The 17,610-nt window shown below is 36.0% G+C and overlaps 1 protein-coding gene across 1 annotated transcript in view; it reads right to left on the bottom strand.

Moving 5' to 3' along the window:
• LOC140141167 (uncharacterized) overlaps positions 1-17,610 on the bottom strand; it is a 261,114-nt gene that overhangs the window by 160,233 nt on the left and 83,271 nt on the right. The gene's annotated exons all lie outside the window — the stretch shown is intronic.

The following is a 17,610-nucleotide window of genomic DNA, read 5'->3' on the forward strand; positions in this document are numbered from 1 at the left end:
GAAACATATCAAGGCTATTTTGTTTACTCTTCGTGTATTTTCAGTGTTATGAGCCCTCATTCATTACTGGCCTATATTGTCCCATGTTGGGCCCTTTGGGCAGTCAATGCACAATTATTTAATGCACAATTTGCTTGGCCATATGCTTAGACTCATCATGACCAGATATAACCAAGGTTGGACTGCATTGCAAAAACTAGACCAAACACATAAAATAATTGACGCATTGGGTATAGGCAAAGTGAGAAATTGTTTTGCATGGGTGAGATTTCAGATTGACCAGAATATTTCACTTGATAAATTGTTGTACATGTACTAAAGGTAAATTTTGTGATAGTCAATCCTCAACATAATTATGTTTTAATGAATCCAAGTGTATGATAATATTGAATCCAAAACATAATAATGATAAAATTGTATGCTTTTCGCCCAATATTTATTGGTCGAGCTATGAGTTTTAAAATATTGTACTCGACTACGTCTCGTCCAATATTAAAACTCATAGCTCTACCAATAAATATGGGCTCAATCGATCCAATTTTATATCAAAATTGTATTTTTTGACATCCTAATGAGTAATGTTCACATCATGATTGTGGTCTTATGCAAAGGCAAGTCCCATTTGCCTGGTCCTGTTTGAATGTTTTTGTGTGTTTTAGGCATCCCTATTGGGTTTTAGGTAAGAAAGTTTAAATTGGTTATTCTAATATAGGAGTGAAGTTGCTGATATAAAATGCTGGAACAAAAGCTGAATATAGTATTTTTGCTCTGCATTTTAAAAAATTTTTCTTTAGTTTAGAAATGTTCTTGTTCTTGTTGTCATTATTAATATTATATCACATTTGAAGCTGTTTGGAAGAACATATATGTTGAAATAATAATTACATTATTTTTCTGCATTACCAATAGTTAGTTGGAAGAAGGGGCTGTGGTCTGGGGCTGCGGTACTTCCAATCGACGTCTCCAGATCAGAAAAAGAAATCAAAAAATGCCACTAGTGGTCAACGAGTCAAATTTCATACAAGAGGGGTCAAATTTAAAAAAAATAAACTTTGTCACAAATCACAGCAAAGTATTCCTCTGGTCATAACAATTCAGAAAAAGTATAGCTTGACCTATCTGCAACATACCGTTCTTGAGTTAATAAGCCAAAACTTGGTTGTAACTTGTTTGTTTGTTTGGCCCTCTGCAGCTTCAACACAATAACCGATCAACTTCATTATTATGTTTTGATGGATCCAAGTTGTGGTAATATTGGATCCAAAACATAATAATGATAAAAATGGATTCTTTACGCCCAATATTTATTGGTCTCGCTATGAGTTGTAAAATATTGGACTCGACTACGTCTCGTCCAATATTTTAAAACTCATAGCTCGACCAATAAATATGGGCTCAACCGATCCAATTTTATATCAAACTTGGTATGGGGATTGGATATGTTGCCCTGATGGGCTGCATAGTTTTGTGTCATGAAATTTGCATTTTTCTGAATATTAATGAGCTTATTTGCATATTGCATATTTGTTTACAAACCTTTTGTGTGGGGCCACCTTAATTACGAACCGTGTAATTCTGTTTTTTTTGTTGTTGCCACACACAGATCAAAAAATAAAAGTGCTCAGATTTCAATAAATAAGGTCTCAAATTGTTTGTGATGTAAAATAAAGTCAAATAAGGAATAGTTATGGGATGTTTCGTTACCTAGGAAACATCGCAAAATAGGTCATGGTCAATAGGCCCTAGGCTGCAATGGGGGTTGACCTTTATTGCCGGATTTTGGCAATAACAAAGCATTTTGACAGTACAATCTATTCCTTATTTGACTTAATTTTACATTCATGACGAATAATTTGAGTACATTTTCATTAAAATCAGAAAACTTTTAGTTTTTGACTATTGTGTGATGATCAAAAAAACTGACCACCCCCAATTTTGACCTTTTCGCTTAACTCAAAGTTCGGTGTGCCACAGATAGGTCAAATTGTACTTTTTCTGAATTGTTATGACCATAGGAATACTATGGTGTGTTCTTTTGACAAAATATGAGCAATTTTGATATTTGAACCCAGTAGTATTAAATTTGACCATTTGGGATGTATTTTGAATTTTTAACATAGCTAACCATTTTCTACCCATTGTTTCTGATCTAGAGACGTTGATTTTAAGTTGATTTGCGAGGGTGCACGCTAGCCCCTTAAACCGCAACTAACTTAATTTGGTTGGCATCTTTTATTGCAATGTAACTGATAGGCCTACACACTTGGAAAATAGTTAGCCCGGGAGTTAGCCACTGTTTCAAATCCAATACATGTCATTTTCAATATGAAAATTTTATTCACAAGTTTATCAAGTGTCACAACAGGTCAATCAGGAATTTAGCAATTATAAATCGACATTGTATAAACCTTTGTTAAGTTTTGAAATGATTGAAATTCATTCAAAATGACCATTCATAGGCAACGCCATTAAAATTTACCAATGTTGTCATAAAGGCGCTGGAACTGACAATAGCGATATTAACACAGAATAGCAACACTGACTGCTAATATGCAATTATCAATGTGAGGCTTTGAAATTAGCGCAATTATGATAAGAATTTGTTGAAATTAGCGCAATTATCAACCATCTTTTGAAATTAGCGCAATTATGAATTAAACATTGCAATTATGAAACTTTCAAAATGCTCCATGAAAATAGCGCAATTATGATAATAACTTTTCCAAATTAGCGCAATTATCAACCCCATTTTGAAATTAGCGCAATTTTGAACTAAACATTGCAATTATGAATCTTTCACAATGCTCAATGAAAATAGCGCAATTATGACAATAACTTGTTGAAATTAGCGCAATTATCAACTGCATTTTGAAATTAGCGCAATTATGAACTCAACGTTGCAATTATGATGAAAATAGTGCAATTATGATAATAACTTGTTCAAATTAGCGCAATTATCAACCCCATTTTGAAATTAACGCAATTATGAAGTCAACATTGCAATTATGAAACTTTCACAAAATGCAAGTGATAATTGCGCTATTCCGCTATTTTCATCAAAATTGCGCAATTTTGCGCTAAATTGCGCAATTTTCAGATTTTCACTTTACCTCTTCATTGAAGTGATAATTGCGCTATTCGCTATTTTCAACCAAATTACGCAATTTTGCGCAATTTTCAGATGTTCACCGCAATTTTGAACTAAACATTGCAATTATGAATCTTTCACAATGCTCAATGAAAATAGCGCAATTATGACAATAACTTGTTGAAATTAGCGCAATTATCAACTGCATTTTGAAATTAGCGCAATTTGTAAGATGTAAGGTTTACGTTTTTTACAGATTTCAGTTTTGTTTTTTGGATGCCAGTTTACGAATTTTAAAATTGTATTTAAAAAAAATACGAAGATTTATATTACATCATAATAAGAGCAACCAAAATATAGGGGGTGTGATAGCCCTGTGGTTTTCCCCTCCCCTGGACTATATCATATGCTTGGTGTGCTAGATGTCTTCACTTGCACCTTTACACTCGAACAGCTACTTACATCCCTGGCCGTGGAACTTTTTTAGCCTTTATTTTTTCCTAATTTAACTAGATGACAGCTGCAAGTATGGCATGATAACATGAAAAACTGCCCTTTCGGTAAAACTAGTCAGCTGCAACTTGCATCACACCCATCCTGGGTTCAAATCCCTTTGTGGTATTTTATTGTGAAGTCTAAATAGAGTAATTTAATTTGAGTGGTCTCGCACATATTTTGTATGAGGGTAGCTGGTTCGACATGCCTTTCCTTGCGAATCAGGTACATACATCGTAAAGCAATATTATAACACTTGCTGACTGGATCGAAAGAAATGTTTATTTCCTGCCAAGCCAAGTCAAATTTTCCTCTTGCAGGGCAGAATTTCCCTCATTTTTTATGTATTTCTTTATCTACAGAGGCTAAATTTCCCTCAAAAATGCAAACATTTTTTTACCACCATACAAGTTGCTGAGGACAATGCCCTCAGTTGATATCAAAAGTTTTGATTTTAGTGTGCTTTATAATTAACATATCATATTCTGCGAAAATCAAGTATTTAATTTTGCTTATTTTAGACTCGTGCATTGCATCTCTAACATGAAAAAATGGCATCTTTAAAAAGATGCCATTTTTTGGCAGAGAAATACTTGAATGTAGAGCTGATCATTTTAGACTGTGGAGGCATCTTAAATACTTGGTGCTGTGATATTTAAATCAAAGCCTGCAATTTCAGTAATTTGACCAATTGTGATGGTATGTATTCTGCTGGCATGTGGGTTTTGTGAGAGAGGGTCATATTACTTTTTGTAGTTTTTAACATCTTTTGCAAGTAGTTCACATCTTTGTGTAGTATGTTTGCTAAGGCAGGCACATTGTACACCATTTAGAATGTTAAGGAAAGACATGGTATATCTAAAGCCACAAATTTACGGAATTCGGGGTTTGCTCACGCAAATTTGAAAATGCCAAAAAATAATGAAAAACTGCAAAACAAAACAAAGAATAGTGATTATTTAGCAGTAATCAGCCATTAAACAATCCATTCTAGGTCTACGATGGTGATGTTGAGGGGATGCTCGGGGGGATGCTACAGTAAACGGTAACACAAAATACACCTTTCAAACGTGTTTGTTTTCACTCTTCAGTGCTTCATATTGGAAAACAGAAAAAACGGAAATCGTCAAATTTGTAACACGGATTTTAAATTTTGTAACACTGAGAAATTGTGGCTTTAGTATATAGCTTTGGTCATCATGGTCATGGCAAATGTATACTAATATTAGAGTTGTGTAGCTGCCATTGCCCTATTTTAGTTTACATGGATCAAATAGCAGCAGTATTAGACTGTTTATAAGGTTGGTAATTTCATGTGAAATGCAAATATTTACCTCCTGTACATGGTGTATCAAAATGATTGGCATCCATCAGTTTTATTCTCTATTAATTTAAAGGAAATGCCTGCTTTTTAGCAAATTCAACATTACATCCTCTTGGAATTACAAATTACAGTTTTATAACCTTTAATAACATAAATTTATACAAATGATGTGGCTGCTATGCTGCATTTTGATGTGGCAGTCTTGTCCACACACACTGGATATTGATAGGTACCAATCATTTTGATACACCCTGTAGGCTGTAGGTGCAGTACCATGAGCTGAAAATACGAGTGATGTTAATGTATCACACACTGGTACCATGTTTATTTCTCATGTGCTGCATAATTATAATGGGTGCTTTTTGAAAAAATTTTAAATTTCAATGGAATTCTAAAGCAAACACCATCACTCCCTGTCATGATTAGATTGACTTTTTAATGCACTTATGAGTTTAACTAGGTACTAGTATTTCGCAATAGAAATTTTAAAGTAAATTCAGATTAAGGTGTGCAAGAGTAGTCATTGTCTAGATTAGGGGATTAATGAAAGTTACATCTAAAATATTTAAATGGTATGGGATGCAAAATATGCACTTTCAAAAATTGCTTCATGTATTATCATATTTATCAGTCAACATTAATGGGTATATTTTCCCGGGAAAATTTTCTGGACACGTGACCAATGGGTATCAATGTGGTGACCTCCAGCCTGATCTCTGACCCCCGGCGGTGACCTCGCTATTCAAGTCTTAGTAATTTGGAATTGGAATAGTGTTCTTGGCTGCAATTTACGATAGAAATGTGTGTCTTGCAAATATCGACGGAAACTCTTACCATAATATTATTAACTTGCGACAAGTTACTTATTTTGCATCAAAGGAGAAATTCTTCCTATTCAAATACATTGGTAGACCTCTCGGGTCACATTCCATAATGCTAATATGTCTGCGCCCATGGATATCACATGTCCAGTAATTTTCCCGTGAAAATTTACCTATTAATTCTGACTTATTATGGTTCTTGACATATGTGTCATTTTATGAAGATGTTTTGTTTCAACACATTTTACATCATAACTCAAGACCTACAAAAGTATAACTGTAATATTTGAATTCTTCGTAAAAATAACTGCAACAGGGGCGTAGCCAGCTTTTTTGGTGGGGGGGGCAAAATAAAAATTTTGGGGCACAGACGACAAAATTACAGTTGCATCATACAATACATGAACGATGTACACGCGTCGCACGCAAAAATTTGTTATTTTAAACTATTTTTGTCCATTATCAGGATGGAAATGAGCTTCATCTTTACAATGTGTGCGGGAAGCGCACAAAAGATTGCATTTTACACTATTTTGGCCCATGATCGGGCTGAATTTTATTAGAAAAGGGCTCCTTGCCCCTTTTCTTTTCCTCTAATGATTTTCTCTTTTATATTTGGCAGAGGGGCACTTTTTTCTTTCATTTTGGTCCGGAACCAAGAAGGGGCACTTTGACCCCCGTCTCACCGCTGGCTACGCTATACTGGAGTGCAACAATTTTACCTAGATGTGACCAATTTACAGCATCTAACTATTCCAACACACCTTAAGAATGGAACTTGAGTTATTGAGTATTTCCCAATGTGGCCAAAATCTTCTTGGCGGTATTTATGGGATGGTATTTTATTTGGAAGGAGGTGGGGTCATGAATATGTCGGTGACAGGAGTCAATTTTTATGACCTCTCCCCTATTGCGGGCTAAAAAAGTTGTACAACCCTATCTGGGATTGAAAATCTTTATGCCCCCCCCACACAGATTAATTATTTGAACTAAGGCGTGGAGCGCGCAAACATTTTGCATTAGCTTGGGGACACAATTTGATTGTAAGTAAGAATGCACACGAGATGTGAAAACTTTGAGTCGCCAGCCTTTAATAATTTTATACCCCCTATTTTTGGTGTAAAATATTATGACCACCTATTTTGGTATTAAAATTCTACAACCCCCAGTGTATTCATGCCCCCCAAGAAAAGGACAGCCCCTTACCAGTACTTTCCACGAGATCCCACACAAGGAAATACTGAACAACCCGGCTGCTTATTGTGTGAAAGTTTTTGTATGTAAGGTATTATGAAAGGTATCATTAATTTTAAAGGTCTAAGGTTATGGTGGTAAGATATAAGTTTGGGTTTTCTTAAAATCATTATTAGCAAGCCACCAAGTTCTGTTTTGTTATACTGTCATACAGAATAAAATAAAGGATCTTTGTATTAATTGACATTTTGCAATCCTAACCTCATTTTGCTTGATTTGGTAACACATTTAATAGATATACATATATCTCAGAACTCGATCTAGTACGTTGCCGTTTCATTGAGAATCGCAGCACCATGTACTACTGAAATGGTACTGTATGTATGAATAGATAAAATTCAATTAAATCTTTTTATACACCAATCCGAATAGGCCATTATTGCGGTGTCCACGACATAAAGTACGGTGTCCCAAGATCGGGGGTTCCATCAATTACTTACGAATTTGATATGCCATAGGCTTTGTGTTGTGATCATTTCAATCAGTGGCACAGTTTACCTAGCAACGGTCATATTCTAATGTGCACTACGACAGCGAATACAGGCAAGCCCATTCCTAAAAGTACATTTGTCCCATTGCCATAGAAAAGACACCACAATAGCGAATGCCTGTGGGGCACATCAAAAGGGGGGTATGTTCCCCCAGAATTGTGAGGTGGTGGGTCTTTGGGAGCTAAGTCATTGTACATTTGAACAAATTGTGAGAAAACCATTAAAGAAAATGCTTACATGTATATCTTTAACAGATTTGTTCACACTTTTTCAAAAGTACAAGGATTTTGGGTGTAAAATCTTAGGAGGGGCAGCAGGGTTTTCTTTAAGCATTTTGCTGAAGGGGTATTTTCAAATTTGTTGGACCCTTTCAATCGTTAATTTCTACTCTGAAGGGGTCCAAAACATTGCCCAAGGGTTTTTTATTTTATTTTGGAAAACCATTTTTAACAATATTGGGTGTTTCTACGAGTATATTCAAATCTTGTAATATTTGAACGCGTACATTTTCAAGATTTTGTACGCGTTGGACTTTGAACTCCGGGATTTGAAGGAGCCTGCAAAGTGCGTGAACGTGTAAATACGCGTGTTTTGTGCATTACAGTAAACCCTGAGGGTCAGGTGTCAAGTAGGGGCTATCTAATAGTATCAAAACCTTGACTTTGACATCTTTGAGGTCAGTGTGGGGACAGGGTCCCATTATCGATCGTACCAAAAACCTTAAGTTTAGAAAATAATGTGCATGGTGGACAAATATTAGGAAGTCAGTCCCTCATTTCAAATATATAGTTTTGGTTTCTCTATTGTTCAGAAACCAAAAATCAAGGGATTAAAATGTGGAGATGAATTGGTATGCAATCATAACACTATTGTGCTGGGAGGACACAAGAGGGTATATATAATCAAAAGTATAATGGCCTATAACCATACGTATATAATAGCCTATTGTGCTAACATTTTCATTATCGATACTCTATCAACGCCGGCGACTTTTGATGCTCTCTGCCGTAGATGGCACACTTCCATGACACCATAAAATTGCACCCTTGTTCCGAGATTCGTTTGATAAGTTATGCATAGACATCGTTGAGACATAAATGATGGATACGAGGCCTAGACCTACATGTAGAAATCATGTGCATATATTGAGGGGTGGGGGTGTTTTGTTTATTTGTCTGAAATATAAACGATGCATGATGATGTAGATGATTTGATTATGAATTAGATTATTCCCCGGAAAGCACAACCCATACCTCTTACCTATGTTCCTCCGCCACCTATATATATCCTCCTCCCTCCCCCTCCCCACACTCGATATCGACTCTTCCCTATTATTCCACTCCACTCTTGAGGGTGGAAGCTCTATAGTCCGACGGTTCTTTATTCCGACGGTTCTTTAGTCCGAAGGTTCTTTAATCCGACGGTTCTTTATTACGAAGGTTCTTTATTCCGACGGTTCTTTATTTCGAAGGTTCAATAGTCCGAATTTAAAAAAAGGTTCCCTAATCCGAATATTAAAAGAGGTTCTTTATTCCGAATTTAAAAAACGGTTCTCTAGTCCGAATATGAAAATAGGCTTTGTAGTCCGAATTTAAAAAAAAGGTTCTCTAGTCCGAATATAGAAATAGGTTCTCTAATCCGAATTTGAAAAAAGGTTCTCTAGTCCGAAATTGCAAAACGGTTCTATAGTCCGAAACGGATACCGTGTTCTTTAGTCCGAATTGGTAAACGGGTTCTATAGTCCGAATTTTATTTTTATCATTTGTTTCAGTGTCAAATCATCACTTGTTAAATACAAATTCACTGCTGTTCAACATGGTTGGTTTCTGTGGATATTCTCCGTAACGTTCATTGACGTTCACCTTTATTCTGGTGATATTTTCTTCATTTTTATCCTTTTTCATTCCATTATATACTAGTAATACTCTACGATGTATTCGGGCATTGTCGAGTTCAAATTTTCATAGCGCCATCCAGCCATGTAAATGCTGCGGCTTTTTCATTTAAACAAATTTTAGTCATTTAAACAAATTAGTTTAATTGAATAGTTTTATGTTGCGATTGGGGGTGTGCCCGGGTTGTGAAATGTTTCAATGTACGGGTAGTCTTGTAATTAAATCATCATCATTTTCGACCCGTTCTCTACCCTGAAAACCCGTTTCTGGCCATTTTTCAATACGAGGGCCTACTTTATTCATTTATGCAACTTTTTGGGCGATCCAAGTTCATGTGTAGGTCTCAAATATTTATTTAAGCTATAACATGCCTCTCCTTTTTCCACAGAAAGGCTAAAATATCTCTAAAAAGATTGTTGTTTTTACTGGAATCCATCTACATTACATCGTGATTTGGTAGTGTTCGCCCTTTTAGCAGTAGAGTCATCTCGTTTACCATAAACTCTGCTTTAGTCTTATTTAGCTAGAGGTTAATGTTTTAAAAATTCGGACTATAGAACCTTTTTACTGATTCGGACTAAAGAACACGTTATCCGTTTCGGACTATAGAACCGTTTTGCAATTTCGGACTAGAGAACCATTTTTTGAATTCTGATTATAGAGCCTATTTCTATATTCGGACTATAGAACCCTTTTTAAAATTCGGACTATAGAGCCTATTTCTATATTCGGACTATAGAACCTTTTTTTAAATTCGGACTATAGAGACAATTTTCATATTCGGACTAGAGAACCGTTTTTAAAATTCGGACTATAGAACCTTCGAAATAAAGAACCGTCGGAATAAAGAACCTCTTTTCAAATTTTTTTCGGACTAGAGAACCTCTTTTAAAATTCGGACTACCGAATGTTATGACCACGTGTTCGGACTAGCGAACCTTCGGACTAAAGGACTTTCGGACTATAGAACCTTCGGATTATAGAGCAGTCCCCGTCTTGAGCCCCCCTCTCCCCCTCCTTCCCTTCCCACTTCCAATGCTCTCTCCCCTCTGTTTCTCTTTCTCCCTTACCCTTTCCCCCTCCCCCCTCACACACACACCCCTACCCTCTTTCCCTGGCGATCTCTTCTATCTCTCTCTCTATATTCTCCAATAAATAAATTGAATAAAAGTTAGTTTAAACCAGCTTTCTGTGATATTGATCTTCCGTCATGCGACATGCACATAAATAGGGTTGTGAATAATAGTGTTTATATCACTGAAGTCATAATCTGTCAAGTGCCTATTGTAATGTATGTGGAAATATTTTGATGGTCTATATATTTTCACAGTGAAATCAGCTTAGGCTAATTCGTAGTCTCAAGTCAATGCTTTCAAACTAAATCAATGCTTTCAAATGTAGACTGCTTTGTTCGACTTCTCTGCTCGTGAATATTGCACTGCGAAATTTAAACATTTCTTTTGTATACTTAGAGTAGGTAACTTCAAATCAAATAATTTTACGATCCACACCACTTATAAGAAACTGAAACCAAAACCGAAACTGACTGACACAAATGTTCGGTTTTAAACAAAAGGTAGAAACAATGAGTTCGATATCTTATGATTCAAGTGGTTAGGCAGGACAATAGGAAACCACGTGACCAAAACCAAAACCAAAACTAAAACTATATATTTGAAATGAGGCAGTCACCTAAGAACTAAGAAGTTCCAAAGAGGTCAAGGATTACTCACATTGTTTGAATGTGAAAAGTGAGTTAACATAACTAACTCTTCAAAATAAGTTTGACAGAGTAGGAGAGCAGTTGGACCAAAAATGACTGCAATAATCAAAATGAGGCATGACAAGAGAATCAGCAAGTTTTTTTGAGAATATAATTTGGAAGATAATATTTAACACGACGAATAACACCACGTTTAGAAACATTGGAAGCAATTGAATCAATATGATGTGACCAAGTCATGTGACTATCGAAAATAATACCAAGATATTTGAAATTGTCAACTCTCTCAATAGTCTCATCATCATAAATTACAGAAATATTTTGGTACTTACTAAGATTTTGTGGGGTACCAAAAAGCATCAATTTAGTTTTGCTGATATTCAGAGTGAGGTGGTTCTTTTTAAACCAACAGGCAATTTTACACATGTTAAGATTGAGGCTGTTTTGAAGACGCAAAGGATCTGATGAGCTAACAAGTAAACAAGTAATGACGTATCATCAGCATACATTACTGTTTTACATATAACACTATCAGGAAGATCATTTACAAAAATAATAAATAATAAAGGACCTAATATAGACCCTTGTGGAATTCCAATGTTAATTGGTTGAGTAATTGTCTTTGAAATACAAGGAGGTCTCAAACAAAATGTGCCAAATCAGCCATTGTCTGCGCCATTTGCATCAGTAAACATGAATAAGGAATATCATACGGTTTCATAAAAACTGTTTCAAATTTGCTGCCAGTCTGATGTACCGGTCTTCTGCAGCCGTTGTTTTTCTTAGGCGACCACTTCTGGATCTGTCTTTGACATCTCTGGTTTGACGAAACTTGGCTTTTAGCTTGGAGATCATACTGCGGGAAACTCCAAATGTTGACGCACCTTGATTCTGAGTATGCCAGCCTCAAGCTGACCAATAGATCGAGCCTTATCCAGATCTGATAATCAAACCGTGGTTGATTTGAATTTTCTTGCAAATGCCCACTATGAAGAAGTGATCAGCAAGAGAGTTTGACTTGCGTTGATCCATTTGAATCCACGTGTAGAACTATGCTAGCACTTTTTATTCAACATGATATACGGCAAACAACTTTTCATTCATTCTTTTATTCACTCGTTCATTCAGAAAATGGTCAATTTGGCACACTATTTCTTTGAGACCTGTCTGTCTTTTGAAGAAAGTTACTCAGCCGTGGAATAAGTTATCGTCACAAATGAGGGGTCATTGTTGACAGGAAAGAACAATGTGGAGATAGATTTCTAAAATTTCTGATATACAGCCGTTTTTGAAAGTTTCCAAACTTTTTTTGAGGAGTTCTGTTGATAGTAAAATTTAAAACATGTACTGCAAAAACAGTGTCTAGATACTAAACACCATTCTAGACACCATCTTGTCCTCGATTTGTAAACATGTCTAAATGCTAAACATGTTTATTAATTTGATGCCTTGTGTTTAGATATTAAACACTTGATGTTTTGAAGTTTGACATTTGTGTTTAGATTTTACATGTGTTTACAAATCGAGGACAAAAAAGTGTTCAATCTCTAGACACAGTTTTCGCATTGTGCCTTTGGTCAATTAACACAAACTGCAACTGTATTGGAATTGAAATGAATGCTCAGAATTGAATTGAAATGGATTAGCTATTAATTTCACTGCATTGGATTGGAATTGAAATGAAATGATTTTGAAATTGAAAAATTGAATTGGAATCGAATTGAATTAATTCTAAAGCAAGGTGGATTGAATTGGAATTGAATAGCAAGACTCTAGGTGTAGAAAGAATTGAATTTGAATATAATTGAAATCAATTTTCTAGAGTGAAATAACAATAGTTTATGGTACTTTTTTTATAAAAATATCGCGGGAAAAGACCAAAATTGAAAAGAAATGTAGTTTCAAATTGAACTTTGGAATGCAGGTGGGCGAAAGGGGGGCATGCCAACTTTTAAGGGGGAAAACTTTGAAAAATAGGCTAAAAGGTAAAAAAAAAAAGGCCCAAGGTAAAAAACCCAAAATCTTAAATATCAGGATGGCCAGCATCCCACAGGAGGGGGAAGACTTCACACGAGGGGGGAGCTGCTCCCACCCCCTCCCTTGGCTATGCCATTATATTAAAGCAGCCAGTTTGGTTCCGTTCCCTCCACACAAACAGTCTGCCAATCCCGGGGGGCACTCAGTGGCGGATTTAAGCTGTCAGCAAGTGCTGACAAGGCCCCTGCTGTTTCGATCCAAGGGCCCCCCTGCTTTTTTTTTTTTTTTTTTTTTTTGCTTTAATTATTTTGTGCAATGTTCAAATCTAGGTAGAATAGTAATGAAAAAGTTATGCCTGTGCATGCAAGAGGCCATTCAATATGCCCGCATTTGTGATTCGTGGGTTGCCTTTCCTTCTCCTTCTTCCATATGAGTGTCAAGACTAGTAGCCTTAAAACTAATAAAAAAATATCAGGACCGGTATGTGGCACACCCAGGGCCCAACGACGAAAAGTTTAATTTTGCCCGTTTTGGCTCTAGCAAAAGGTCAAAGGTCAGGAGCCCCAGGGGCCCAAATTTAATACAGTTTCTATAGAATCAGGACTATGAGTTGGTAAACTGATAATCGTAGAGCATTATACATTCTCAAATCAAAATACAAGGAGGTCACCTATTATGGGCCCAGCTAGGCCCAGAATGTTGAATATAGGGTATCATTAAAGCTGGCTGGCTCTAAAATTACAAAGGACCGTGATACCCTTAGGCCTTTCCACCTAGATGTTAATTTTGCAAATTTTGGTCCAGATATCCAAGATCAAGTGTTCCCGGGGTGGCCGGATTTGCCATAGGGCCCCCAAAATTGCCCTGTGCAGTGTGCATCTTCCATTTTAGCCAAAAAACACCATGTTTTGGGCCAAAATAGGGTAAAAAAATTGCAATATATTAGTGGAAGAAGGGCCCAACTGCAGCTCGTATTAAGACCTGTACCATTGCCATGGAAACATAACATATAATTTTGAATGTATGTAATGCTGCATGTTCATGTATTAAATGTTTTGATGGAGTTGGGCCCTTCTTCCACTCAGGTATTCAATTGTAAAATGCTGTACTACCACCGGATACACTTATTATGCATACATGTACATCGCTCCACGTTGAAAGTGTGTAAAAACACATGAAAAAAAACCAGAAATCAACAGACCGATTACAATATATTTCTTTAATCAGACTGTGAAGATAAACAATATGGTTATAATGTTATAAAACATTGTACTTTTAAAACCAATACAAGTACATCTACCATTGAACACTGTATGGTACTACAATACCTTTTGTTACTTTAGCTATTTTACTTGGCAACATGAATGTAAATTACTAAAATCTAGACTTGTAGTATTGGACCTGTCATGAGTACATATAGTGAGCCAAAGAATTAAGGTACCAGTTATGTTCACCCCTGTATATCCTAAATAAAGACAAATATGTCAAAATTAAAACAAGCAGTCAATACCTGTACTCCTTAGCTCTGATTTAAGACCTTATTTGTTGAAATTGGTTGAGAATTAAAGAAACGGTCATCTAAAACCCAATGAAGAAACAAAATCAAGTTGCACTTTTGTGTTCTAATCAATGAAAGCATGACGCTAGTTTTAAAGTGTTAATCAATGGAAGCGCAGCGCTAGTTCCCATGCATGATGCAGTCATGTCTACAGTAGAATTCACCTCGACCTTTGCAGGACTTAAACCCCATTAAAAGCTATTAAACCAAGATAACACTCATTGAAACAGCTCAACTGATTAAATCTTCTCTGGTTGTGCACATGTGTCTGTTTTAAGCCCGTTTTACATGTGCGATATCGCAATAAAGCTGGTATTATAGCTTCAGTTGGGTAACCGATTATAAAGGAAATGCAAGGAAACAATGGTATGTGGACCTTTGTTCACGAAATGAGACAATGGCCTGCTTTTTGTTAACCAGCATTCTTGAAAATGAGCAACATAATGATTGTTGACTTAACACGGTTTGGAAATAAATTCTTCATATTTTTGGTGTTATCTGTCGTTTACATATCCTTCCTAAAACACAAAAGTGTGACCCTCTCCAAACACCTAAATTAGCTAAAAATTTAGGACATGTTACAAAATTATATTTTCTAGAATTTCATAGAATAGTTTAAATGTAGCTTGTACCGTTTTTTGTGGCATCCTTCAGAACGGAGCGGTCCGTTACCAATATAGCTCAATATTTTCGGTCAAATCTCCATTCAATTAACACGGGGAGTTGGCTAGCTATGAGCTAGCTATGCTTTGCCCTCACTCATATTCTACGAAAGTGCGACCCCTTCTGAACATCTAACCTAGCTGTAATTTTAGGTCATGTTAGAGAAATATATTTCCTAGAAGTTTGGAGAATAGTTTAAATATTGGCCGGTTATTTTTCACACAGTGATGTTAACTAGGCAAATGCAATATACTTCTAACATAGACTATTTGTAAAGGTCGAGCGTCAATAGTGAGAGCACTGTGTATTGTGTATAGGAAAACGGACATTAACTGCAGTATGGTTCACGAACACTTTGTGTACAAATCAATAGGGCATTTATACAGGAAACTGCAACTTTTAAATTGGTATCTGCCTTGGGTTTTGGCATCGCCGTGACTTTATTTCTTGAACAATTTCAACGAATGAGGTCTTAAATTCGAGCTAAAAGATGCGGCTATTGGCTGCTGGTTCCAATTATGACATATCTGTCTTTGTTTAGGATATACAGGAGGTGAACATAACTGGTACCTTAATTTTTTGGCTTACTATATAATATATACAACAGTATTAGATGCACCGCCAGCTAAGGATGGTGCCCTTACAATTTAGTTTACCTCAGGCCCATTCCATGTCAACTCAGGGATGTGCATCAGCACCTCTTCAATTTTTTTTCTTTTTCTGTGTGGTGGTAGATATTGATGAGAAAGTAAAATCCGAAAATTTGAGCTTCATGTACTCCATTTCAGTTTTGTGGCATCAATTATGAAATTAAATCAAAAATGTGTACAACTCTAATGGAGAATGCATGTTTGGAGGTCCATGAATGTATAAAGGGAACCATTTACAACTTTGAAAAGTATGTACTGATGTGTTGAAGAATTCAAATCCATCAGAAAAGTCCTAGGGCCCTCAAAATGCCAAAGCCAATATCTCTCAGAAATGTTGTCCAAGGACATATCTTCAACATACCTGAAGTTGATGGTGGGGAAAAATGTCTGACATTGGTTTTCAGGGGGGTCAAAATGTACAAAAAATGTACAATTGGGGTTTTGCATGGGTAATATCTCAGCTAAAAGTATTCTAATAGGCTCAATATTGGATAAGAGTAATGTCCTACCAAAGGGAAAAAAAAAAAAAAAAAATGGACAATAAAATTATTTTTACTTTTGGAGTTTTTACCCCCCAAAGTTGGTCCTGGATGGACGAAGTTGCATTTTGAGGGCCCTATATCTTTTAAAGTAAAGGAGTTACAAGTTTTCTGATGCCAGATTTGAATTCTACACAAATAAGTACCCCAGAATACATACTTTTTAAAGTTGTAAATGGTTCCCTTTATACATTTATGGACCTCCAACGTTGTCTTTCGCGTTATGCATACATTTTTACGCTGACCCCCTAAATTTCAAATTGATGCCACGGGAAAACGAAATGGAGTATGAAGCTCAAATTTTCGGAATTTTACTTTCTCATCAATATCTACCACCACACAGAAAAAGAAAAAAATTGAAGAGGTGCTGCGGTGCACATCCCTGGAGTTGACATGGAATGGGTCCTCAAAGCAATCAAATTAAATAATGGCTTTACATATAAAATTTCCCTTCCCCTTTGCTAGCACACACTCACATTCAAGCTGCCCATTGCCCAACTTATCGTCAGCCTACTACGCTAATTGCCCAAATCACTTTTTTTTGTAATTTTGAGAACAAAGTACAAAAGATGGTTCAAGTATGCATCAGTTACATAATCACTCTAACTATTTCTGATTATTCCCCCTTCACTTTTTGTGTAAAGATTGTTGAATAAATATTTAAATGCATGCTTGAACCGTATTTTGTAGGCCTACTTTGTTCTCAAAATTACAAAATATGACTTGGAAAATTTTGCGTTGTAGGCTGACGTTATATTTTGCATTGACTTCAATGGGACAAGGAAATCTAATTTCACAGCTGAAGAAAATAGAGTGAATAATCATCCAGATCAACCAATTATGAAGCTGGAGCATATACATTGTATACAATGGGATTAAAAATTTTTTGCCTATGATCGGGGTGAAATTTCGTGGAACTTTGTCCCTTTTCTTTTCCTTTGCATCCAGATTTTCCTTTCATTTTTATCAAATGGACACTTTTCTTTCATTTTTTGTTAGGTGCACCCCCACACGGCTACGCTACTGACTTACATACAAAAGACGCTAAGTTTTGATATAGAATTTACAAGGCAGCCAAAAGACATGATGGCCATTCAAGCAAGCACCTGTCAGCACAGGCTTTCCTTACCAA

The sequence above is a fragment of the Amphiura filiformis genome, chromosome 19 (assembly GCF_039555335.1).
Source record: "Amphiura filiformis chromosome 19, Afil_fr2py, whole genome shotgun sequence".
Lineage (NCBI taxonomy): Eukaryota > Metazoa > Echinodermata > Ophiuroidea > Amphilepidida > Amphiuridae > Amphiura > Amphiura filiformis.